The sequence below is a fragment of the Osmerus mordax genome, chromosome 19 (assembly GCF_038355195.1).
Source record: "Osmerus mordax isolate fOsmMor3 chromosome 19, fOsmMor3.pri, whole genome shotgun sequence".
NCBI classification, from domain to species: Eukaryota; Metazoa; Chordata; class Actinopteri; order Osmeriformes; family Osmeridae; genus Osmerus; species Osmerus mordax.
This window is the reverse complement of record NC_090068.1, coordinates 1577518-1604260: the sequence shown is the minus strand read 5'-3', so window position 1 is coordinate 1604260 and position 26743 is coordinate 1577518. Positions and strand designations below refer to the sequence as shown.

Here is a 26743-nt window from a genome sequence, read left to right as displayed (position 1 = left end):
CATGAGCCCATACGAATACTTCAAACCGTATGTACCAGATGAACTCTTCGATCTGATGTCTGACAGCACCAACATCTATGCAATGCAAAGTGGCACACTAGGTTTCAAACCCACCAGTTCAGGAGAACTCAGAACCCTCATTGGTCTCCACCTTGCTATGGGCGTGATGAAAATGCCAAGAGTCTCCATGTACTGGGAAGCAGGGATGGACATTGGTATTTTTCGTAACACTATGATCCGTGACAGATTCTTCCAGCTTCGGTCACATTTGCATTTGGTTAACAATTTGGAGAGGCCAGCAGAGAACAATGACGTGTTTTATAAGGTACGTCCTCTCTATGATGCCCTGCGCAGGAGATGCTTGGAGCTTCCACTAGAGGAAAACCTTTGTGTTGACGAACAAATGGTGCCATTTCGTGGAGCTCTCTCCGTCAAGCAGTATGTTAAAGGCAAGCCACACCCTTGGGGGGTGAAATTATACTTCCTGTGTGGGAAAAGTGGCATGGCCTATGACTTCCTGCTGCATCAAGGGGCTACAATGGAAGTGTCAGAGCAGTTGAAGACGCAGCTAGGACTTGGAGCTGCAGTGGTGTACCATCTCTGCCAGCGCATCACAGAGGCCAACCACAAATTGTATTTTGACAATTATTTCACGTCATACAATATTCTGGAACTGCTGGCTGAGAGGAAAATTCATGCCGCTGGAACAGCAAGGATCTGTCGCTTTGCCAACCCTCCTCTACAGTCCGACAAAGTGATGACAAAAATGCCACGAGGAAGCTGCGATGAAGCTGTAAGCCGTGATGGTAAGGTCGCACTGGTCAAATGGTTTGACAGCAGATCAGTTGTCATGGCCTCCAACTTTGTTGGTGTTGGCAGGATGGATGAGGTGCAGCGGTGGGATAAAAAGCAGAAAAGATTTTTGAAGGTGTCCCGTCCAGAGGTGGTCAAGTTGTACAATGAAGCGATGGGCGGTGTTGACCTGCTTGATCAACTTGTCAGTCTGTACCGCACAGAAATTCGGTCAAGAAAGTGGACCCTGAGAATGATCACACACGCTTTTGATCTGGCTGTGGTCAACAGTTGGCTGGAGTACAGGCTGGATGCCAAGAGGGCCAATCTCCAGACAAAAGACACCCTGGATCTCCTCCATTTCAAGATGAATGTGGCCCGGTGTCTGGTGAGTGTCCATAAACCAGTGGCAGCAAAACGTGGAAGGCCCAGTATGTCTCCAGAGCCACAACCACATGCCCACAGACCACGAGTTCAAGATGCAAGACCTCTACCTGAAGTGCAGTATGATATGGTTGACCACATGCCAAATTATGATGAGAAGACAGAGGCCACCAGGTGCAAGAGGCCATACTGCACAGGAAAAACACGTGTATTCTGTGACAAATGCAACATCCACCTTTGCTTTGTGCCACACCGAAACTGCTTTAAGGCTGCTCATCGCAAATGAGAGAATATATGGGAAAATCCGCGAGATGTATTTTTGTTATTTTCCATTTGTTTAATAGTTGTGTGATCTGTTATTAGCTTACAATATTAAAAGTATAACAATAAGATAAGATAATAAGATAATAATCAACTTAATTGTGTTTGCAGGTTCCACTGTTACATGATTCATATGTTAAAAACATGGCCTATGTAAAACTAAGTTTTCATGGCGTTTTACGCTCATTTAGTCCTGGCGTCCATTGTAATGGACATGAAAAAATACCAATAAAAACATGAGTTTTCAAAGAAGTTTTTTTTCCCCTTTATTTCTATGCTATAAAGGAGTAAGAAGCAACTAGGAACAATTTTTTTTGCCCAGCAGAAAAAATTCAGGTCTGAAGGGGTTAAACAATATGAAATTTAGTCTTTGGTGTTTTAAAATTACACCAAATTTATTTCGGATTATTCCAACGGCAGAATACGAGGCGCAGGGAACTAAGATGTGCGTAAACGCGCAGAAACGCTATTTAGAGGTGGATAAACGCAATTTCTGCAATTTAGAGGTGGATGAACAGCGAATGTTTACTCCTCGACAGGACGACCTACGGTCTCGGTTAACAAACGTTTTAACAAATCTCGGTTTACAAAGCGTTTGCTGACCTGTCGAGGAGTAAACATTTGGTTTCTTATATACTACAACAATACGTGGGAAGATCCCAAATCAAACACGTCGAATCTGGAGCAGACGCCATGTTGTCAGAGCAATCAGCTGCACTTGCACTGGTGACGTCACTACACTTCCAAGGCAACATATCAACAACATCAATTTGTCTTCTGTCTGCTTCAGATACTTCTTTACAACGGGAATCGATTGCGGGGCGTTTGCGGACCTGTGCAAAAAAACATTTTTTTTTTTTTTCTTTTTTTTTTGGCAATTTAGGCTACTTTGTTGCCAAGCAGATGCCACGTTGTTAAGGTCAATGGCTACATCTCCAAGGCAACCGCTTGTTCCTAGGTCCGTAAAAACGTTTATTTACCTCTGCGAACTTTCAGGAGGTATATAAACTGATTTATTAACTTTTGAGAACGTCTTATGGACCAATAGGAACAGCGTATTGGTCCAATTATTACACTAGTATATAAGAAACGCTATTTCTGAATTTCGGGAGGTGCGTAAACGGCGTTTACGTGCGTTTAGCCCCCACTACATCCCTGCTTGTATAGTCCTTGTTATTGTGCAACCTTCAAGTTTGGTTAACCTCTGTTTCCTGTTTGAACCACCTGAAATGTTTATAATTTCATAAAGTAATATACAAAATCACAAGAATAACTCAAACTACAATGCATTTAGCAGTTAGGACCATATATATTTGGATAGTGACACCCCTTTCATAATTTTGCCTGTATGCCACCACAGTGGTTTGAAATTAAAGAACCGAGATGTAATTAAAGTGCAGACTTTCAGCTTTAATTGAAGGGGTTGAACAAAAATATTGTTTGAAAAGTTTTCAAACAACCATTTTCATACACAGTCCCTTATTTCAGGGGCTCAAAAGTAATTGGACAAATGAACACAATCATAAATAAAATTTTCATTTTTAATACTTTGTCGAGAATCATTTGCAGGCAAAGGCTGCTTTAAGTCACCATTAACCATTGACATCATCAAACGCTGGGTTTCCTCCTTTGTGATGCATTGCCAGGCCTTTAATGCAGCTGTGTTCAGTTGTTTGTTCATGGGTCTTTCAGCCTTAAGATTAAGTCTTCAGCAAGTGAAGTGCTCGATAAGGTTGAGATCAGGTGATTGACTCGACCAATGCAGAATATTCCACTTTTTTTGCTTAAAAAAAACCCTGGTTATTTTCGCAGTATGTTTTGGGTCATTGTCCATCTGTGAAGTGAAGCGCCATCCAATCAACTTTGCTGAATTTGGCTGAATCTGTGCAGACAATATATCCCTATACACTTCAGAATTCATCCGGCTGCTTCTGTCACATCATCAATAAACACTAGTGTCCCAATGCCATAGGAAGCCTGCATGTTCATGCCATGACACTGCCCCCACCGTGCTCGTCATACTTTTTTCTCCCCATGATTCTGGTACAGGGAGATCTTGATTTCATCTGTCCAAAGAATGCTGTTCCAGAACTAAACTGGCTTTTTTAGATGTTTTTTTGGCAAAGTCTAATCTGGCCTTTCTATTATTGAGAATTATGAATGGTTTGCACCTTGTGGTGAACCCTCGGTATTTGCTATCGTGAAGTATTTTCTTTAGGGTAGTCTTGGAGAGTGTTTTTCACTTGGCTGGATGTTGTGAAGGGGTTTTTCTTTACAATGGAAAGGATCATCTGATCATCCACCACTGTTGTCTTCCTTGGATGTACAGGCCTTTTTTTGTTGTCTAGCTCACCAGTGGATTCTTTTTTTCTCAGAATGTACCAAATTGTTGATTTGGCCACTCCTAATGTTCTTGCTATCTCTCAGATAGAGATAAATGCAGCCTTAGATGGCCTGTTTCACTTGCATTGAGAGCTCTTTCGACTGCATGTTGTGGGTTCACAGCAACAGCTTCCAAATGCAAATGTCACACCTGGAATCAACTCCAGACCCTTACCTGCTTAATTGATGAAGAAATAACAAAGAATAGCCCAGACCAGTCCATGAAACAGCTTTTGAGTCAATTATCCAATAACCTTTGGTCCCTTGAAAAAAGGGGGCGACATAGAGCTGTAATTCCTAAACCCTCCCTCCAATTTGGATATGAATACCCGCAAATTGAAGCTGAGAGACTACATTTTAATCCCATATTCATTATTTAATTGTAACGTCAATGTTTTGGTAAACAGCCAAAATAACAAAACTTGTGCTAGTGTCCAAATATCTATGGACGTAACTGTATTAACGACAGCTAATGAACAGCGTGTTAAAAGACATTCACTGACTTACCATTCACAGTGTGATGAACTGAAAAGGTTTTTTTAAGGAACTAAAGCTGTTAGAAATATGGAAAATACCTAGATTTTCTATTTAAGGTGGAACTATAAATCCAAGATTTAGCAGATGGTGAAGATGGGCAGTGACTCGTGTAGGCAGAGGTCAGGGCAAAACAGCACACTGAGGGCCTCATTTATCAAGGCCTTTGCGCCTGTTTCCAGGCGTTAATTGTTTGCAAAGACTGACTTAACCAATGCGGGCTATTTACAAACAGGGCGCACTTGGGTAAAATCGCAGATTGCCTGCCAAATGAGCGAGAACAGGCAAGTTGCGCTTTCCATATGCGTTTGTGGGAGGGTCATGGGGAAAGTGGGAGGGTCATGGGGAAAGTGAGAGGGTCATGGGGAAAGTGGGAGTTCCACCCAAAAAGGAGGGAGGATACGTAAAGTGTGCCTAATTATATATTCTGCGGTATTTACAATGACTGCCAGAAAGAGCCTGCCTCTATTCTGCGGGGGAAATTCTCTGCCTCTTAAAAGCAGGTGCCTTTCTCTTTGGCTCTCGACGAAGGCGGTCGCATTTTTCTCCCCTCCCCTCCCTGACCTTCCCTGCTTGGCTGTGTCTTGTGTCTTGTCTTGTCTCAAGATACTCTCTCATCATCACTCTCCGAAACTAGAAGCATGGAATTAATTAGCTAGTCTCTCAATGCTATTGACACCATCTTCTCGAAGAGAAGCTCGGGTGCGGGGGAACCCAACTGTCCGGACGGGACGTTCGCAGCTGGCTACACGATGGACGCGTGAGAGAATTGGCGTGTCGTGTGTCGAGCGGCGCTTTCCGTGGAGGACGTTGAAGACATCTTCATATTCGTAACCATGATTACAGGCTTTCTGCTGTTTGGAATAGGCGCTGGCTTTGTATATCGGAAAATCAAGGAAACGGCTGCAGCCGTCAAAAGCCCCATTAGGCTGCCCGATATGATTGATGCGGTGGGCAGAGTTGTTGGAGCTCAGACTGTGAACTTACAACGCAGCATTGATTACAACAGGGATAAGTTTGCGGCTCTGCAAAGGAAGATGGAGGACATGGAGACCTTCCTGAAGGGTGGACGTGAAAATTGAGTTGCGGCTACTCGTCAAAACAACTACCCCAATCTTATCCACTTTCGGCCCCGTAACCAGTACAGGCCCTGGCCAAGGTCGTCGCTGGAAAACAACTCCCCTGGAGAGCGCTGAAGCGAGACTATCTTGCTCCTCCCCCCCCCCCCCCCCCCCCTCCCCACCGACATCTGTGGTTTGGTCTCTTGCCGGGTCATGACCAAGGATGTCTCCTGGCCAACACAATCTGCATAGGGAGAATCGGACTGATTGTGGCCTAGGTCGAGGGCGCCAACCCAGACCTACTCACACATTAACTTTCACCTACTACAGATATCACCACCCCCCCACCCCCATCCAACGCCTTCGCCTGCTTGTTTCCCCAGGGTGGCTGGCGGGTCTGTGTCCAGCGCCTACCATGGCTGCAGGTCCAGATGCTGCTTGTCTACCCCCCCCCCCACTCCCCGTTGCAAGTACGTGTTTTTGTAAATGTTGTTGTGCTTATGTGCTGAGGTTTTTGTCTGTTCCCACACTGTACTCCTCTAGGAGCATTGTCTGGGTGTTGCCTTTTTCTCTCCTCCTCTCTCCTCATGTTATGCTGTAACTTTCTAGTTGGCGCCGAAAATGGCTGCCTAGGTAGGCTCTCCTGCCAAAGTAAATTCCTTGTCTGTGCAAACTTTCATGGCGAATAAAAACCCATTCTGATTCTGATTCTGAAATCAGGAGCGTGTTTTCCTGTGTGTACAAATGTACCTTATTCAATGGCAGCACTGATCCAAGCAAGGGCAAAGACATAGGCCAATTTTTTTTCAAGGGTGTGGATGTTCTTCATGTTTGTATGCTTCATGTTTTGGTTACCTGCAATTTTTGGGGGGCTATCTCGTAGGAAGATCCATGACAGATACATGCGGGCCCATTGTTTGCTCTTTTAGAGGCACGCTAATTACGCTAATGGGCGGAGTATGCGCTGATTGCCTGATGAGTGTCAGGCTTGATAAATACTACGCAAAATGAGGAAGCATAGCGGGCGCTTTTACCGAACTCGCAAAAACAGACGCAGCGTAAACTGCGCCATTGTTAGTAAATGAGGCCCTGAGAGCTCTGAGCTTCCCGGGCTGCTATTGATTCAACAGTCCACTATCCATGATCCTTGGTTTGAGATTTCAAGTTTGACTGTAAATTCATAAGTTTGATTAGGGAAACTCAGATTCCTTAAATGTTTAATTTTACAGCCAGTGCCTTTCCTTCAAGAGAAACACAACTGCTGCACATCGGCAGGATGTATTCGTCAGGTCAACCTTTATCAGGCATTGCAGGTTGTAATCAAGCCCTTTTTGTTTGTTTGCTGTGCGGCTTGCCATCCCAACAGTGCTTTTTCCATTTTCATGAGGACACACGTGGTTGTTTTATGTCTACATTTGCAATCCAGGTTTTGTATCCTGGTAGATGAGGCATAAGCAATATCAGTCAAGAGCAAGTTTTATGAGGCGGACATTAGAACTGCCGTTTTGCCATTAGCTTTTGTGATCTTAACTGTAGTGCTGAGCAGGGAGTCGCCGTGCGTGGAGGGTGTGGCGGAGAATGGTTCCTTCCAGAAATCCTTTATGCCTGTAGTACAGTCTTCTTATTTTTGGTTACATTTTCATTTATTCATTTAGCAGACGCTTTTATCCAAAGCGACTTCCAAGAGAGAGCTTTACAAAAAGTGCATAGGTCTATGATCATAAACAACGAGATAGCCCCAAAAAACACTGTGGGAAGCCAAAACATGAGCATACATTCTGATAAGCAACCAAGTGCCAATGGGAAGAAACATAAGAGCAAGTAGTTAAACAAGTTATAAATGAAACAACATGAACCTCAAAAGTGCACCTGTGTACCTGTAGGATAGCAAGCAACAATAATATAATGGAGGAGAGACTGGATGTAGGCAGGTGCAGTCCTGTTCACCGCTCGGAATGTCAGTACCAGGGTCTTGAATCTGATACGGGCTGTGATGGGTAGGCCAGTGAAGGGAGATGAGGAGCGGGGTGACATGGGAGTGTCTGGGTAGGTTGAAGACCAGGCAGGCTGCTGCGTTCTGAATCCTCTGGATAGGGCGGGTTGCGCATGCTGGGAGACCGGCGAGAAGCGAGTTGCAGTAGTCCAACTTGGAGAGGACAAGTGCTTGGACTACAGCTGGGTGGAATGTTCAGCCAGGTATCTCCTGATCTTCCGGATGTTGTAGAGGGTGAATCTACATGACCGGGAGACTGCAGCAATGTGGGCTGTGAGGGAGAGCTTGTCATCCATGGTAACCCAGAGGTTCCTGGCAGAGGATGAAGGGCTCACCGTCGCAGATCCCAGTGTGATTGAGAGATCGTGGGTGATGGAGGGTTTGGCTGGGATGATGAGAAGTTCTGTTTTGGCAAAGTTCAGCTGGAGGTGGTGCTTGGTCATACAGGCGGAGATGTCTGTGAGGCAGGCTTCGATTCTGGTTGAGATCCCCGGATCAGTCGGGGGGGGGGGGGGGGGGGGGACAGGTACAGCTGCGTGTCATCAGCGTAGCAGTGGTAGGAGAAGCCATGGGAGGAGATGATTGGTCCAAGTGAGGTGGTGTACAGGGATAAGCCCTCTTCAGAGGATTCAGAACGCGGCGGCCCGCCTGGTCTACAATCTACCCAGACGCTCCCATGTTACCCCACTCCTCATCTCTCTCCACTGGCTACCTATCATGGCCCGTATCAGATTCAAGACCCTGGTATTGACCTTCCGAGCAGTGAACGGGACTGCACCCGTCCACATCAAGTCTCTCCTGCAGCCTTACACCCCCACCCGCCACCTACGGTCTTCTTCAGACAACCGCCTGGTGGTCCCACCGCTCAAGACCGCCCGGTCCCAACACAAGCTCTTCTCCTGTCTGGCCCCCCAGTGGTGGAATCAACTCCCCACCTCCATCAGAGACACTGACTGTCTCTCCACCTTCAAGAAAAGGCTCAAGACACACTTGTTCCGGGAGTACAACGGTACTTAGGAACGGTTCGCTTGACCCGATGTTAGTTTCCTCAAGGATCACAATGACTCTTGCTTAGAGACTCGTTGCTCTTGTGGTTAGTGGTAACTGATTAAAATTTTTGGTTCTCGCTGTGATATATTGTTTTATTACTGTTGCTTGCTTTTTTCCACAGGTACACTTGCACTTATAGCTGTTCATGTTGTTTGGTTGTGACTTGTTTAACTACATGCTCTTATGGTTCTTCCCTTTGGCACTTACTTTGGTTGTTCACAATGTGTGCTTCATGTTTTGGCTACTCGCGATGTTTTTTGGCTATCTTGTTGTTATGATCAGTGACCTATGCACTTTGTAAAGCTCTCTCTTGGAAGTCGCTTTGGATAAAAGCGTCTGCTAAATGAATAAATGTAAAATGTAAATGTAAGAGGAGGGGTCCAAGGACAGAGCTCAGTGGGACACCAGTGGAGAGCTGGCGGGGGGCTGACACTTTGCCTCCCCAGGAGATCTGGTAGGATCTTCCAGACAGGTAGGATGTGATCCACTGAAGTGCAGTGCCAGAGATGCCCATCTCAGAAAGTCTAGCGAGCAGGATCTGATGGTTGACTTTATCAAATGCTGCAGAATGATGACGGATGACCTTGAAACAGCTCTGGCAGACTGGAGGGCAGTAGTAGGGAGTCAGGTGGCTGAGCAGTTAGGGAAGCGGGCTACATATACACACAGAACTGAGTGATGAACTGCTGGCGGCGGTGGATGGTCCAGGTGCGACTGGAAGAGGAACGGCCGGGAGGGCGATGCTCGGTACGGCTCCGCGCCGCAAGAGAAGCCGTGTGTCCCTGAATCCCGTCTGTCTCTGGTCCATGTTAAAATTATCCGCCGTGAAATGGTTACTCCATAGGCGGCTGTTGGAGTTTATCTGAAGCCTTCCATCAGCGTGGCTCTTCACAAAATCAATCCACCTATTTTTCCTTTCCTCATCAATAGGGAAATTAAATAGCGTTGCAGCGCAGCTGAAGTTCTTGCATCCAGGGAAGATGCATGGACTCATTTATTTGCAAGACCTTCTCGGGCCGTACATTGCAAATATCACACGCCGCAGCAAGCTTTATGCTTTATTATGAGCTTATGCTGCTGTATGTGAATATGTAACGCTATGTTTTAGGAAATGTCTTGTCTTATCTGTTGTGCCTGTGCTTTTTATATGTTTCACTGTGGGAGAGTGGGAAACGTCATATCGATTCCTTTTTATGTCTTGACATGTGAAGAAATTGACAATAAAGCTACTTGAAACTTTAACTGTGCTTCAGACTGCATAGCCTTGAGGTTTTTTGCGTCAGGTAGGCTATAGGCTACATTTTTATACAGTATAGGCGATGCAGAAAACATTGGCAAAGCCGCAGCATGCGTTGCTGTAAGAAAAGTGTACTTGGCGCTTAACCAGCTGATGAATCAATTCATCATATTCCCTGGCCATGTCCCAGTCAATGACATCAAAGAGGGATTTACACATATGCCTACATGCATATACACATATATAGTACATGATATAAGCGCAGTAGCCTACATATATCCTCATAATTGTCTATGAATTCGTATTAATTAGATACTCTTTGGCCTTGTTTTTATTTAGCCTACTTATTCTGAAAGAGTAGAGATCATTATTTTCGCTAGCAAGATCTCATTCGATTATTAATTTCCATTAAGCCTATACCAGCAGGCACAATTAAAGAAATGTGATCTGATTGATTGGGGTAATGAGGCACTTAAGATGAGCCTATAGCCTACATTTCCCCAAAACTTTCGCATTTAAGAAAATATTAGAATGACATTGTGACATTTGACACTGTGACAACCTAATGGAAACAAACTAGAGAGGCAAACAAAATTATAGTAGTAAAAGGAACATATTTTGACAAAGCTTGCTACTTAAAGTACCTGTTTCCGATATAAATTTCTATTTGCGTGTTTGTATATTTCTGAATGCCATAGAAACCCTCAAACCAATGACAATCGATTTAAAGAGCCGAAGTTACACAAACTCTGTTCATTTGGGTATGTCATTTCCTGAATTTATATCCGGTGGTGTGCCAAGAACCCAGAGCCATATAAAAATGCCCTATGAGGAGGGAAAAAAAATAATAATAATTTGAAGAATATTCATGTGAGTTTCATGTTTGTACTGTGTATGACTGTCATAAAGTTAATACATTCTATCTAGGAATCTAAAACTTGCTATTGATGACAATGTGAAACAGCCAACGTGTGCTTTTCAGAGTCTAGAATTGGATGTAAATGTTGTCGTTGTTTTGCCTAACCCTTGTGCTGCCTTCGGGTCACATGACCCAAAGGTTCACAACGAACCATTGTTGTGTTTACTCAATTTTACCCAATACAAAACCAAATAAAAAGCATTTTCTTTTAACCTTCGCAATGTGGGGGGTCTGAGACAGCCCGACGGTTAAAAGAAAATGCTTCACTTTGTTTTTGTATGCGGTAAAGTTGTCGCAATACGACGGTGGGTCACAATGACTGATGGGTCAGAATGACCCAAAGATAACACAAGGGTTAAGTCCTTTCTTGGTTATAAATAGGAAGATCGGTTGAATACGGTTGGTAAAGGATACGTAAAAGCACGGATCAGTGGCCAAGTAGTAGGCTTTAATAGGTTAGGCTATTAATAGGTTAGGCTATTATTCTAATAAATGTAATACATTTTTTGTAATACTTTTTATTTTTATATTGTAAATTATGGCAACTTTATATTTTATTGTATATTTTATTTTAATTCTAAGCATTGCTAGTCTATGTACCTTTAGTATAGTTAGATCTCATATTTACATTTTTAAGATTCCTATATGTTTAATATACATGCACCTTCCTGCCAAAGCAAATTCCTTGTCTGTGCAAACTTTCATGGTGATTAAAACCCTTTCTGATTTCTGATTCAAGTAAGGTGTGAGGAAGTGGAAGGCTCTGTAAGGGTTAAGCAAATCTCCGAGATGGAGATGACCTCGATGGAGTGCCGAGGTCACGAAATATTCTCTCCATTGAAATGCACTGGTTGAAAAAACGTGGCATAGTCACGAAAAAAGTGCTAATTTCGTGAACGTGTCACAAAATATTAAATTCTTTTTCGTGACTATTTCACGGAATGATGTGATACTGGGTTGCCAAATTGCGTTGCTTGTATTCGCGCGAAAGTTCCTGTAACCCCCTGTGTTATTTTATGTGTGCACAAACATTCCTTGTTAAACATATGTTCACTTTTAGTGAGTCATATCTAAATTTCTTACCCGTATTGGCATCCTTGGCATTTATTCTAAAGCACCTATTATTTAATACTGCCGGTGGGTTTGTGTTATGTGTTTGGTCAATGAACGTGTCAATCGGGGGCAGTTGCACTGTTGTAATTGGTTTTCGGTAAATTTTGGTAGGGCGGAAGTTACGCCCTGTTTTGACTGACACTGTATATATGTTATGTTGTTTTTCTTTTTGCTCTCTTGGGACGCGACCACTCACGAGAGAGGCTGGACGGTTAGCTCTCGTGGTGCCTCAATTTGAGGAGCTAGCTAGCTAAACCTAGCTTCTATGTTGGGGTACGGCTATCCTCTATTGGGAGCGGTTAACGGACTGACATCGGTGGAAGTTACGAGAACTTTTCACCTAGAGCAGAAGATCTACCCATAGAGGATAATGCTGGACCCGTGTGCCCTAGCATTTGAGAGGACCGCGCTGGATTGTTGTTTCAGCCGGCTAAATCCACCCGGGAGTGCAACGCTGGAAGTTTGTTTGCTTGGTTCCCCAGAGTTCGCGCCACTTTCTTTCCGCACCCGGAGCTATTGTTTCGGGGTGCCATTAAAACCTTTGGGGTGGGTGAGTAGGGCCTACACGCTCTTGAGCGTGTAACATTATCCGCTTTCGCACAGCAGCTTGGGCTGCACCGACTCTCCACATCAGGCCTGCACCTTCAGAGACCTTTTATTAGCACTCGGTACCGAGTAGGGACATTTATTGATAGATAGCATTGCCAGCTTTAGTATTGTGTATTTGATGTGTTTGTTTATTGGGGGCCCCCCTAACTGTGTTTATTACTGTATAAATGATGTTCATGTGATAACCAACTGTTTTGCTTAATAGCACTTATGGATGGTTGTTGTTCTTTTCATATTTAATACGGGAAAAGTATTAGCTTTAATCATCGTGTGACTATTGACCTCGTTAATAGTTTTATGACCCACCGAATCATTAAAGGGGTCATCCTTTTCAATGTAATCTTCTTGTTTCTATGTTCCTATTTACAGTTGAGTTTGCATCATCTTCTTTCATGTATATGTTGGATTGAAGTAGCCTGTCACACACTTACACTTATTGTAACGAACTTGGGCGCTGTTCATAAGCAGTAAAGCAGAACAAGCGTTACATTCCGTTTCACGGTTTACGCCTGGGACACACTGGCTGCGAAGCGCCACGATCAGCTACGATCGGCTGCGACTGGCTCAAGGCTGTTCACACCAGACGCGCATTTCTCCGCCGGTCACAAAGACTTTCAGCTACTCTGAGCTTTCCTTTTTCACATTATGCTAACATGGTACATAAACATGGCATAAGCTATATTTAGGACACTTGTTGTTCCAACAGCATCCCAGTATTGATGCTTCTACATTGTCCTTGTAAAAATCCCTGTGCTTTTAAACTTATAATAATCATTTGATGTCGTCCATCTCCTTTAATTTCTCGCTGATTTTCAAAATCAGGGTTCTGTCTCGGTAGGCTATGTCTTCACGCATGTGTGTTGTGTGCAACGCGTGACAACTCGTTTCTCTCAAACAAACAAAACAACTAAGGGCAAGCTAGCTCAACAGATCAATCCGCTAAATTGCTCAATAGCTCAAAAAGTCCTTGACCCGATTTTTTCAAATTTGGCCCAATGATACAACAGGTCACTCACTACTCCCAGACGACTAGTGGCCCATGTACATCCATAGATGGCGCTATAAGCCACGCCTAAAGTCTACGTGATTTCTCCAGCGCCCCATTACTCCAAAATGCCTGAAAATTGGTAGACTTGCCTTATTTCTCATGGGGAACAAAAAGGCCTCAAGGACCCATAAGGTCCACCATGATGGATTTTCCTGTACAGCGACATTTTGCAAAAAAAATCAAAATCAATCTCCTCTTAAACAAAAGATCAAATTGACTTGAAATTGTGTACAAATATGTATCATTGACGTATTTAAAAACGTTACTTAACCCTTGTGCTGCCTTCGGGTCACATGACCCAAAGGTTCACAACGAACCATCGTTGTGTTTACCCAATTTTACCCAATACAAAAACAAATCTTTTTTTTCTTTCTTTTAACCTTCACAATGTGGGGGGTCTGAGACAGCCCGATGGTTAAAAGAAAATGCTTCACTTTGTTTTTGTATGCCGTAAAGTTGTCGCAATACGATGGTGGGTCACAATGACTGATGGGTCAGAATGACCCGAAGATAACACAAGGGTTAAATTGTGTAGAAATCTGAACCAGCATGCCGAAACGTTCTTACACTTCAGCTTTCAAACAGAAAGCTGTGCAGAAAGCATGTGACCCGAAGGCAGCACAAGGGTTAGACACACGTCTTCAAGTACTTACATTAATTGAAAGTATTCCAAAGTATACTTTGAAGTACTTTAGGAAGTATACATCATGAACTGAAAGTGCACTACACAGGTTACTTTAAAGTATTCAAAGGTATATACTTTGAAGTACTTTAAGAAGTATACTTCATGAACTGAAAGTGCACTACACAGGCTACTTTAAAGTATTCAAAAGTAAACTTAAAATACACTATAAGTGTACTTTAAAGTGTACTAAATGAACTAAAAAGTGGGCCAATTTAGTTTACTTTGTATAAAAATAGTATATAAATAAGTACACTGCTAATATACTTTTTATACTTAAGTATACCTACAAATAAAACTTGAAGTCTACTTTTTTTTCGTAAGGGATGTTGGCTCTTAACTTTTGCAACTCACCAAATCGTTTTGAGTTTTGTTCTCGTTGCATGTTTGTTCTCGAAGCATGTACAGAAACGCGTAAAGCGTCTCGAATTAAGTTTTCTAAGTTGCATCAGCATGTCTTCTCCTCGCTGTTTAGGCAATTCTGACTGACTATGAGAATATTGAAGTTTGTCAGGTTTCTCTTTATGTCTAGTTGAACGTCTGAGAGAACAGGCTCATCCTATGGTCCTTTCTCATTGATATGTCTAAACCCTTGTGTTATCTTCAGGTCATTCTGACCCATCAGTCATTGTGACCCACCATCGTATTGCGACAACTTTACCGCATACAAAAACAAAGTGAAGCATTTTCTTTTAACCATTGGGCTGTCTCAGACCCCCCACATTGCGAAGGTTAAAACAATTATTTTTATTTGTTTTTGTATTGGGTAAAATTGTCTAAACACACTGTTGTGACTCTGGTGATCTCAACAGCTGGATGGCAGTTATCTGCAGAAAGTTGTTTTCTAGTTCTTCAGCACTTGGGGTCTAGCACGTTCTTGGTTTGCGGACCGGCTTTGGCAAAGTAGGTGTGGTAGGGTGAGCTCTCAATCATTAGCTCCACCCATACCAGTTAAGCCCATTTAAACGTCCAGGTGTGGATTTTGATTTGTGTGAAATCCCTGCTTTCATTTATGGTTTGATATTTGGGTTGAATCTTCCAATTTGTGTGTGTGCATGTTTTCCTTTGGTGAAAAACTCAGGCCATAGACGTTTAGCCCCTTGGCTCATTTTACTGATGGCAGTGCATCTGTAAATGTTATCCTCTTTTATACTTGCTTTGCAATAAACGATATGCATTTGGGAAATCACATCTCTGTGTGTCATTTAGTTGACAGACCCGCGACTTTTAGAACTAGTTATTGTTCTCAGGCACTCCTTCCACATAGGGATTTCCTCTTCCATGGGGGGGAAGAAAACCGCAAGGGAGCAGAAGGTCTCAATGCAGGGTACGTAACGGACCGTCTTTGAGTTCAGGTTGCACTGTATAATAATAATAATAAATATAGTTGCAAGCAGTGATGAGGGTTCCTCCGCAAAATGGCAAAATATTATGAACATGTACACTAGAAGATCGAGAGTTGGACAACAAGAGAGCAAAACTACTTCATGTTTGGCCAACAACAATGGGCTGAATGGGGATTTGAACTCATGAGCATAAGGTTACAAGTCAGTCTCTTTATCCTCTCTGCTACACACCAACTGTTGAGATTTTATGAATAGAAAGGGCAGAGTATTGGCTTTGGTCAGTTTTGGGACAAAGGTTAAGAAACGGTTGACATTTCAAGGTGAAATGGCATGAAATTGTGTAAAGTACTTCAGAATTATGTAATCTTGAATAATAATACTTTTTTTATATAGTGTTTTTCTAAGTACTCAAAGACGCTTTACATGTGCGAAGACAAACAAAGCAATACATCAGAAAAAGCCAATAAGTCAAAATTATATTGGATTTATTGACACAAAGATATTGAGGCAATGTGGACATTTACATAAATACACCCCTTTCAGCCATTTTACACTATCCCCATCCATGCTGTTTCCCTCTCTCCCAGCGCAGGTCACGCCAAGGCAGAAATGCGGCGGCCGCATGAAGTTTAGAAGTAGCCCATAAACATGCCTCCCACAATCATAACATTTTAACCGCGACACCATTTTCAAAGAATAGATCCGTGGATATTGAAACTCTTATTGAGATGGTCTTTTTCCAGAATCTCAGTCAATGCACAATTAAGAACAGTCATGTGGGAAATTGGGCTAGTGCAGAGCCCATGTTCAGCTGCTTGCGAGAATAGCTGGTGATAGTACAGCAGCCGACTCTCTGGTCCCATTAAACTACACAACATGCACAATCAGGGTGACCAACAAGATTATATTAACTAACAAACAATAACATTACAAACATCTAACTGAACGAACACAACAACTGAAATCCCTCGCACAGCTGTTGTAACTAGGGTTGCCACCCGTACTTTAAAATACGTAATCGTCCCATATTTGAGAATAAAATAGCGCGTCCCATTTTGAATCAATAAGGGACAGGGTTTGTCCCGTATTTTCCGAGTTATCTTCATCGCAGCATCCCATACAAATCATCCCAACCGCATTCTGTGAAGACTAGAGTCCTATTCTACCCCTGATTGGGTAATACTCGCTGCCATCGTTGGTTTGATCGGTTTGTTTCAGGTTCACGGCCAATCAGAGTCAGAGGAGGGCGGGTCTCTTGGCGGAGAGTCGATTTGAAAGAATGCTCCAGATACACTCTGATACCGTGGCGGCAGAAATGTAGCCATAGAGGAAACACAGCACTATATATTATCATTCCAGATTAAGAATACCAATGGAGGCTGCGTTGGAAATCGTAAATCAAACTTTTGTCAGCATTTTGAGTGGAAATTTCATTTGCATTTGTACAGGTGTATTCGTGCACGTCGGGCTGGCCCTCGCAGCAGAATGACAGTTTACTGGCCGCTCTGTCCATTCGCGCACCTCAAAGTTGCGTATTGATCAGACAAGAAGACACGCTTATCAACTCGATTACTATTGATCAAAACAGAACGAGGGTTCGACTGTAGCCTACTTGAAACATACTATTGAGAACATATTCGCTGACATGCATTGCACGCGTGATGAACACAGCTTTTTTTTTCTTTTTTTTTATCGCACTTTTTTTTGCCTTTGGCGCTCGGGATTTGTCATTGGCGCTCAGGAAAACGGCTTTGGCGCGCGCCAAAATGTTCTCTATGCAGGAAAAACCCTGCACTTATAAAAGGAAGTACGCTTGACATGCTCCAATACTGCACACTACAACTTCTGGTCCACTGATGTTATCATGTTCATGATGTTCATGGAAGATCCTTTGCAAGTCTGCACTATATATATTTTTTCCAATATCCTTTTTGAGTATCAAAGCATTTGTTTAATTTAAAGTTAATAAGTTATGGATCTGTTAATTTAATAATATAATAAAAATATGGTTCACATCTCAAGTTCCTCCAAAAGCCTATTTTTTTGTGGTCTCACTGTCAAACTTTGATGAACTATGTTTATTATCGTCATAGCTGTGTTCAGCCATGACAATATGACCACTTGAGTTGTGATATAGAGATAGACTGAGTGCATCTGTTCACAGTGATTTCAATAGCAGATATGTTTTTATAATATCCATGTATCAATCTTAATATTTTTATGAAAACATGTTTTAGGTTGTGATTTACCACCACTGGCATGTCATCGGGCCTGTGGTCATCGTGGCCCCGAGGGGTGTGGCCCCCGCTGTGGCAGGCGTCCCTTATTTTTCTGTATTGAAGGTGCCAACCCTAGTTGTAACCAAACTATTTTCCACAAGTCTTCTAATTTTTTTACGTGCCACACTGCATGCTGGGTACCCAAGGGCACTGACGCTGATTATCTAGCTGTGCTCCGTCGACATGATATGACGAGATGCTAGTGATGCGCTAAGGTCTCGGAGTCTCCTGCATGAACCAGTTCTGCCCGACTAGCAAGCTGTTTGACCAACAAACACTGATGCTAGCAGTAATTGAATCATTGGTGAACATAAGGTTTAATGCATGTTAAAGCACAACTTCGAAATTGGGTAATAACCCGTGCTGCTAAGAAGGTGTAGCCTGGCTCTGCCCTCCTACGTACTTCCGGTCAATTTAGATTTTGCTTCTGTACTGCGTCTGGGCATGATGTACGTTAGTCAGATGTCTCAGGTTAACTTTCTACCTGTCCATCAGCGAACAGAGGGAGTGGCTGAGAACGATGACGTTGATGTCATGAGCTAGTTTGTGTTGTAGTTCCGTAATGGCGGCGGAGAAAGATGCGAGCGAAGCCACATTCGGTCCGTTGTGGCAACGCTGCCGAATATCCATAAGCTAAAGCCGGAGCAAGAACAAGTTTTGCTGAGTTTTGTTGGTGGCCATGATGTTGTGGCCCTCCTCCCAACGGGGTTCGGGAAAAGTTAGATTTTCCAGCTACGGCAGCTAGTTCTGTTACAGTAGTGGTAAAGGAATTGGCTAAGGCGAACGCTAGCGATTGGTTATGGCAGATCAGAGTGGTTCTAGGCAGATCCAATAGTTTTAAACTTCAACAGAGTACCCGCTGTGACGGCCCCTGCTGCATTAGCTGTACCAGTGGGAAGTCGAGTTCTTTGTGATGAGGCTTATTTGCCCTTCACATCAGCTGGGTTTGTTTCCTTGGGAAAAGACGGGGAGAGGGTGCCTGTTAAAATCTTAAGGGATACAGGGCATTAGGCTCATTTGTCCTCGTGTCAGTGCTCCCTTTTTCAGAGGAGTCTGATACTGGCGATGCAACCTTAGTTCGGGGTATGGGATTGTCCGTTTTGTCTGCTCCAGTGCACAGACTGCATCTGTTTTCGGAGTTGGTTCAGGGGGAAGTGTGCATCGCGGTGCGTCCGGCGTTGCCGGTGGAAGGAGTCCATATCCTCCTTGGGAATGGATTGGCTGGGGGGCACGTCTGGCCAGATGTTCCTCCACATCCGGTGATTAATCCAGTTCCTGTGGTTAATAGTGTAACCGATGAGAGTGAGCGGGACTTCCCAGAGGTGTTTGCAGCATGTGCAGTGACACGGGCTGGGGCTCGGATTGCTAGGGAACCTGATAGTGAATGTGATGGAAGAACCACTTGTACATTTGTCTGATTTTCCCTTGTCGCTCTCACATGCAGAGTTAGTAACGGAGCAGCAGTCGGATCCCTCCATTAAGGGGCTGTTGGAGACTGTGATCCCTGTTGCAGAGGTGAAGGATCAGGCACATGGCTATTGCCTGGATAATGGTCTGTTGGTGAGAAGGTGGGTGCCTTGTGGTGAGTTTGGAGTGGGGAACGCAATCGTCCAAATTGTAGCCCCAGCTAAATTTCGGAGAATGGTTTTGCAGATGGCTCATGATCAGTCAGGGCACATGGGGGTCAGGAAGACATATGACGTATCTTGCGGTACTTCTTTTGGCCTCGGCTGAAAAAGGATGTGTCAGACTACATCAGGACGTGTCATACATGTCAAAGAACTGGCAAACCAAACCAGGTTGTTAAGCCGGCACCATTGCACCCGATCCCTGCCATTGGGGAGCCATTTGAACACATAATCATTGACTGTGTTGGACCTCTGCCTCCTTCTAGGTCCGGCGCCAGCTATCTCCTGACTGTCATGTGTCAGGCCACCAGGTACCCAGCTGCATACCCCCTGCGTTCGATAACGACCAGGTCGGTAGTTAAAGCACTCTCCCACTTCATTTCGATCTTTGGCATTCCCAGGGTGGTTCAAAGTGATCAGGGGTCCAATTTTTCCTCCCATATGTTTGCACAGGTGTTAAAACAACTCCGGGTGAGACACTCCCAGTCGTCAGCCTACCATGCACAAAGTCAGGGGACACTGGAGCGTTTCCATCAGACAATTAAGTCACTACTCCGCGCCTTTTGCACAGAGTTGGACAGGGATTGGGAGGAAGGGTTGCCGTGGTTAATGTTAGCAGCCAGGGAGGTGACACAGGAGAGCACGGGGTTCAGCCCCAATGAGTTGGTCTTCGCACATTCGGTACGTGGTCCACTAGCGGTTTTAAGGGGTGGTGTGGAGGGCAGTGCTCCTCCAAAGAACCTCCTAGACTATGTAAATGGATTTAGGCATAGGCTGTATTTTGCAGGCGAATTGGCAAGGAAGAATTTGGCTACCGCGCAAGAAAAAATGAAGCGAGGGTATAACAAACACGCTGAGCGGCGCCAATTTAGCCCTGGCGATCAGGTGATGAGTCTGTTGCCAATGGTTGGGTCACCCTTTCAGGCTAAGTTTACAGGTCCTCACACAGTGGTGAAGCAGACCTCAGGAGGTGAACTATATAATTTCCACTCCAAAACGGAGGAAGAAGTCGCAGCTTTGCCATGTCAACCTGCTGAAGCCATACTACTCTCGTGTGGTGGAGCCAGGTCTGGCAAACGGACCTCTCTCAGAGGGTGTCCAACCTGTCGCTCTTGCAAACACAGTGGTGGTTTCTCCCCCTCAGCCAGTGGCTGGGATGGAGAGGGAAGAGTCTGTCATTTTTGATCAAGCCTTGCTGTGTGGGCGGCTTAAGAAGTTGGATACCCTGTTAGGTCATTTGCAACAGTCGAAACGGGTGGAGTTGGCTGAGTTAATTTGCAGGTTTCCGAGCCTATTTGGTGATACACCCTCACAAGCTCACCTTGTGGAGCATGACATAGAGGTGGGGGAGGCACAACCAATTCAGCAGCGCTTCTACCGGGTGTCGGAGGGTAAGCGCCGATACTTAGATGCTGAGATCAAGTATATGCTGGAAAATGGTATTGCAGAACCGTCATTTTCTAGCTGGGCATCCCCATGTTTACTGGTCCCTAAGTCGGATAACACTCCTAGATTTTGCTCGGACTTCCGTAAAGTTAATAGTGTCACCAAACCGGACGCATTTCCAATGCCGCGGATGGATGATTGCATTGACCAGGTTGGATCGGCGAATTTTGTTAGTAAGTTTGATCTGCTTAAAGGTTATTGGCAGGTACCACTGACAAGGAGAGCGCAGGAGATTTCTGCCTTCATCACCCCATCTGGCCTGTATTCCTATAGAGTGATGCCTTTCGGTTTGCAGAATGCACCAGCAACGGTCCAACGGTTAATTAATAGGGTGGTGGGTGATCTGGCAGGGTGCACGGTGTATTTAGATGACGTGGTTGTCTACAGTGACAGTTGGGATAGTCATGTACAACGCATTCAAACCCTATTTGAACGGTTGCTGCGCATGTGTTGTCATATTAATGAAAATGTTTTCTTAATTGCTGTTGTGTTTTGTCTATTTGCATGTGTTTTCTTAATTTGCAGCGCGTTTGCACTTGTCGGCCACCGTAGATACTGGCTATCTTCATTAAGCTTGTGTCTACAAAAAGTATTCCTCCTTGACGTTTTTTTAGTAGAATTGAGTGAAATACAAAATTGTTTACACACTGTCACTGCCAGTGAGTGACCCAAGTCTGACTCTGAGGCTAACGTCAAAACAATGCACTCTCACTCAAATTGCAAGTTTTCCGGACCATCTGGATAAAAGCACAATTCCCACATCTCTTGAATGCTGCCCTGCTCGACTTTTTTGAACGAACTGTAAAATGGTTAACTTATGAACATGACGTGACCAAAACAGCCTATGCGGTCTCCCTGGCATCCAAACTCACTCCAATTACAAAGACTTTCACGGCCCAAGTCTAAAAGTGCTCAAACCTTCACCATAATTCAAGAGTAGTGTACTTTCACAAACCCAATCATTGATTATATCTTAAAATGTGTAAAAATAGGACTTACCGAACGTTCGGTAAATCCTATTAATCCTAATCGGTTCGGTAAATCCTAATCTCTCCCCCTCTTGTCCCCTTAGCTGAGATGGAGGTGTCTGAGGCCTCCTTTTGCTCAGATGAGGGGTCATTCTCATCTATTGAGTCTGTGAGTTCAGGATCCACTGTAATTACAGAGTGCACCAAAGCACGGAGAAGGCAACTGGTAGAAGGACCACCTGACAGTAAGGTGGCAAAAGATGTGAGTTGTTCTCAGGTTGTTGGTAGAATGTCAAACCAATTTCAAAATGCATTGTAGGTTTACATCTGACCTCTATTGCAGATGGTTTATGTAGCGCTTCATCAAAAACCAGGGGGTGAAGACATATTTAAAGAGTACAACAAAACCAAAGGCCTTTCTGATCAAACAAGAAAGAAACTTGTTAACATCTTGGTGGCGGATATGATCGAGAGTCATGGGTAAGTGACCAATAAATTGTAGTCTACTTCAGTAACTGAAATACTTGTTAAAATATCCATCCTCTGTTCTTAACCTTTTACACTGACCATGTTAAACGTATTTTAAGTACATTTCACTAATCTAACCTTTGTCATGTAGGAGGGTCCCAACAGTCAATGTCCGCATTACCTATGCCCTGGGAATAGTCACCGTTTTCCCCTATTTGAAGGATAAGGCTTCACCAACTGGTTATGTGAGTATTACATAGCAGGAACCCCTCATTTACTCTAATGTATTCATGTATAGAGACAATACTTATTTTAAGGTCCTGCTACAGCTTTGATGGATATTAATATTCACAATGTGTCTTGTCTCCTTCTTTTCTGACAGGAACATTACTATGATCCTCACAGTGGCCAGGGTTACCTGGCCTACAGATTGAAGACGGTTCAGCGCAAAAGTTCAAGTGTCTACAAGAGGAGCTCCAAGTCTGTTTATCAAGATGGCCCTAAGACCTTGCGCGAGACATCAACATCTGAGCAGCTGTCAGGTGATGAATGCAGAGAAGCGATGTCCGTAATAAAGCATTCAGCGGACCGCCCAGTTGTCAAGGAGAAAATGAAGGCGACATTCAAGCACCGTCAGAAAATGCTACATGATCCAGACCAATCTTCACTCATCCTAGATGACTTCCCCCGATTCTTGGATACACCAGGCTTGGTAAGAAAAATAGAGACTAGATTGTTATACTTATTATTAGATCATGTTTTGACATGTTTTTTTGTGTGTTAGATTGACCAAGACTTCACAATGCTCTTTGGAGAAGACATCTCAGGCAAGTTTATCGCAAAGTGGCCAACCTTCTACAAACCAAGGATTCTCACTGTCTGCAAAGGCCTTCACACTGGTACTTCTGTGGATGACCTTCTGTCTGAGGAATCAAATGATTATGGTAAGTGTACACAAATGTTTGTGTTCACCAGTATTCAATGCGCCTATGAACTATGACTGTGTATAGGATGTGGGCGTTTGTCATTCTAATTCACTAGGATGGGACAGTGACTTAGCAGCTATCCTCATGCTCGTTCACATACTGCCTCCAACTGCAAAAGGAAAAAGACATGGGAAAATCAGTGCCACTGAAGCTGTTGACCATGTGGTCAAGTTCATGAAGGTATATATTCTAGACATAGATGATTAATGTTGCTTCGCCTCTTACATCACTTGATAGACCTATGATTTGTCTTTTTTTGTCAGCTGTGTGTATCTCACCCCCTCAAAGCTATTGAAAGAAAACGCCTCTTAGTGAGGGATGGGTCGAAAATGGGATGTTTCATATTATTTTATTCATCATTGCATTTTGTAAATGTGTTTTACGGTTGTAATCTGGTCTTCAACATGCAATGTGTATCTCATTTAGAGGTGTTTAACACCTGACCAGCTAAAGGAAGGTGGAAAATATTTTTCTCTTCGGTGTGAACAAAGCACAGTTTCTAATTTCCCCTCCCTTTCTCTTAGGTGGGGACGAGCATGGTGACCTTCCTTGAAAAGGTTGGATCAGCACAGCCCTTCCTCCTCTGCGTTGGAGAAAAGAAGAATAGTATCCAGACGTTTTACGTCATCCTTGACCAGAAGGCCATTCCCTGCATGGCGCAGACAACTGTAGCTGCATTCGATGAACTGTTTAAGGCGCACTTTGTGTTTGCTGTATCCTATGATGAGGCCTTGTTCAACTTCTACACATTTATCCAAACAACCGTGTATGGCATTGACGTGGGCACTGCCAAGGAAAGTCCAAGGGTCAAGGAAATCAGAGCGAGAGTTGATAACATAGAGGTGTGAAAATGTTCACCTGTTACATTTGCAAGGAACAGCACAGAAGTTGTTCAAAATGTTTTCAACATTTGAAGTTCAGTCATGCTTTGTACCCAGGACGTACATTGCGTTTGACATGTGGGGTTCATCTATTTTTTACACGTATTGTGGATTCAAGAAACATTTATTGAGAGTACATGGAGACTGTGTAGCTCCAGGTTCTGATGCTCATTTGGACAATGTTGACAATGTTTGTGTTCCTGTTTCACTGCCAAGTGCAGATCTTCCTGTTCGTGACCCAGCTCCTTTAGAAAAAAGGCAGTTACTAGATATGTGTAGCTCTATTATTGCTCAAGTACAAGCATCTGGAGTCTCTGAAAGTACTGTGCAGTCTTTAGTTGGTTCGATGGAGGAACTTGTAAATGACGTCCATATCCAAGCACAGGATGCTGTTCTCAGAAAGGGATTTATTCGCCATGAAAGTTTGCACAGACAAGGAATTTGCTTTGGCAGGAAGGTGCATACAATAAACATATACCTAAAATTTAAATATGGGGACTAACTATACTAAGGGTACATAAACTAGCAGTACTAAGTGGGATTAGAATAGAATTAAATATACAATAAAATATAAGTTGCCGTAAATTACAATATAAAAATACAAAAATACAAATATAATACAAAAATACAAATATATTACAAAAATACAAATATGATACAAAAATACAAATACGTATTCTTAAATGTCTTTCATCTGAGGTAACTGAAGAAGCTCGAGATAAAGTTAAAGACTGTTTTGAGCAGCTTGAAAATAAATTTTCACTCCTCAATACGGAAACTAAGAGGCAAAGACATTTCAAGAAAAAATTGAAAATCGTCGAACCAGTAGAGCATGTTCTTGGTGTGCGCTATGATGTACGCAAAGATGGAACTAGCGGTCTATACAGTCAAATTCCAGTCAATGACAAATTCATGTATGTACCTATTTTGGGAACCCTTGAGTCAATGTTTACCAACCAGGAACTCAGCAACTGTTTCCAGCAAGTTAAGCTTCATGAAGATGGAATTTTCAAAGACATTAATGATGGTTCATATTTCAGAAATCATACATTATTTTCACAGCAAAAACATGCACTTCAAATTCAGCTATATTATGACGATATCGAAACTGCCAATCCGCTAGGATCTAAAAAAGGAATACACAAACTTGGCTGTGTTTACTTCATTTTAAGAAATTTGCCAACAAAGCTGAATTCGGTTTTGATGAACATTCATCTTGTGGCACTTTTTCATTCAGAGGACTTAAAAAAATATGGTTTTGGTCCAATCCTACAGCCTTTTGTTGATGACTTAAAAGTTTTAGAGGTCCAGGGAATCCAGGTGCCCTTTTCAGATACACCATTGAAGGGATCTATTATTCAGGTTACTGGTGATAATTTAGCTATACATGGCCTTTTTGGTATGGTTGAGTCGTTCAGTGCAAGTTACTGTTGTCGATTTTGTTTAACTGACAAAGCAAGTTTGCAGTCAGTCTTTAGTGAGGATGACCCAGACTTAATTCTTCGCTCAAAGGAGCTCTACTCTGAACACTGCAATACCATGGCACAAGATCCCTCTCTAATACACTCATTTGGTGTTAAGAGACCCTGTCCTCTAAATGCACTGCAGTTTTTTCATTCCTCAAACAATTATGCAGTGGATATTATGCACGACTTACTAGAAGGTGTTGTTCAGTATGAGTTCAAACTTCTTTTTCAGTACTTGGTGAAGGACTTCATATGTTTAAACACCCTTTCACAAAGGATTCAGAGATTTCACTATGGATACAATGAGAGAAAGAACAGACCCAGTGGAGTCAAAGTTAATGATGGTAGCAATGACCTTGGTCTCAATGCCATTCAGTCATGGTGCCTTCTGCGCAATACTCCCTTGATTTTTGGAGATTTAGTTGACCAGAACAACAGTTATTGGAACTTGATTTTACTTTTGATTCAGATCGTCAACATTGTATTCTCACCAATCATAACAGATGGTATGACTTATTATTTGAAGCATTTAATTTCTGACCATCACAAACTTTTTAAGTTGATGTTTACAGATAAGAGACTGATCCCAAAGCATCATCTGATGATTCACTATCCCAGATGTATTAGGAAAATAGGTCCACTTATACATATGTGGTGTATGAGGTTCGAAGGGAAACACAACTTCTTCAAGAAGTCTGTAGAAACAAAACACTGGTCAAGAAACATCAAAATCAGTTGGCTTTTCATTGGGAGAATTTTTATTTTAAACGATTTCAGATTGGTCCTGTTAAACATGTCTTAACTAGCAATATAGAGGGCAGCGAGGTCTTGAGGTCTTGTCAAACTTTGAATGTGTCTAGTGTCTCCACTACTTCCTGGGTGAAATATTATGGAACAGAGTATCAGATTGGAATGTTTGTCTGCACTAGTGTTGAAGATGAAATGCCTATTTTTAATAGGATTATCAATATCATTATAAAGGATGATGAAGCATTTCTTTTGACCACCAAAGTTATGACAATGTATTTCGGTGATCACCTGAATGCATTCAGCATTGAGGAGGTGGATGATGTGTTCACTGTCATTTGTGTGAATGATCTGTTATATTATAGACCTTATGACAGGCAGTTTTCACCTGACAACGATGAGA

The 26743-nt window shown here is 43.1% G+C and overlaps 1 long non-coding RNA gene across 1 annotated transcript; it reads left to right on the top strand.

Annotated features, from left to right (window-relative positions):
* Positions 1 to 22181: 22181 nt before the first annotated feature.
* Positions 22182 to 22777, top strand: LOC136962785 (uncharacterized). Its single transcript, XR_010878949.1, has 3 exons — positions 22182 to 22272; positions 22412 to 22505; positions 22643 to 22777. It is a non-coding gene; the product is annotated as an uncharacterized lncRNA (long non-coding RNA).
* Positions 22778 to 26743: the final 3966 nt, after the last annotated feature.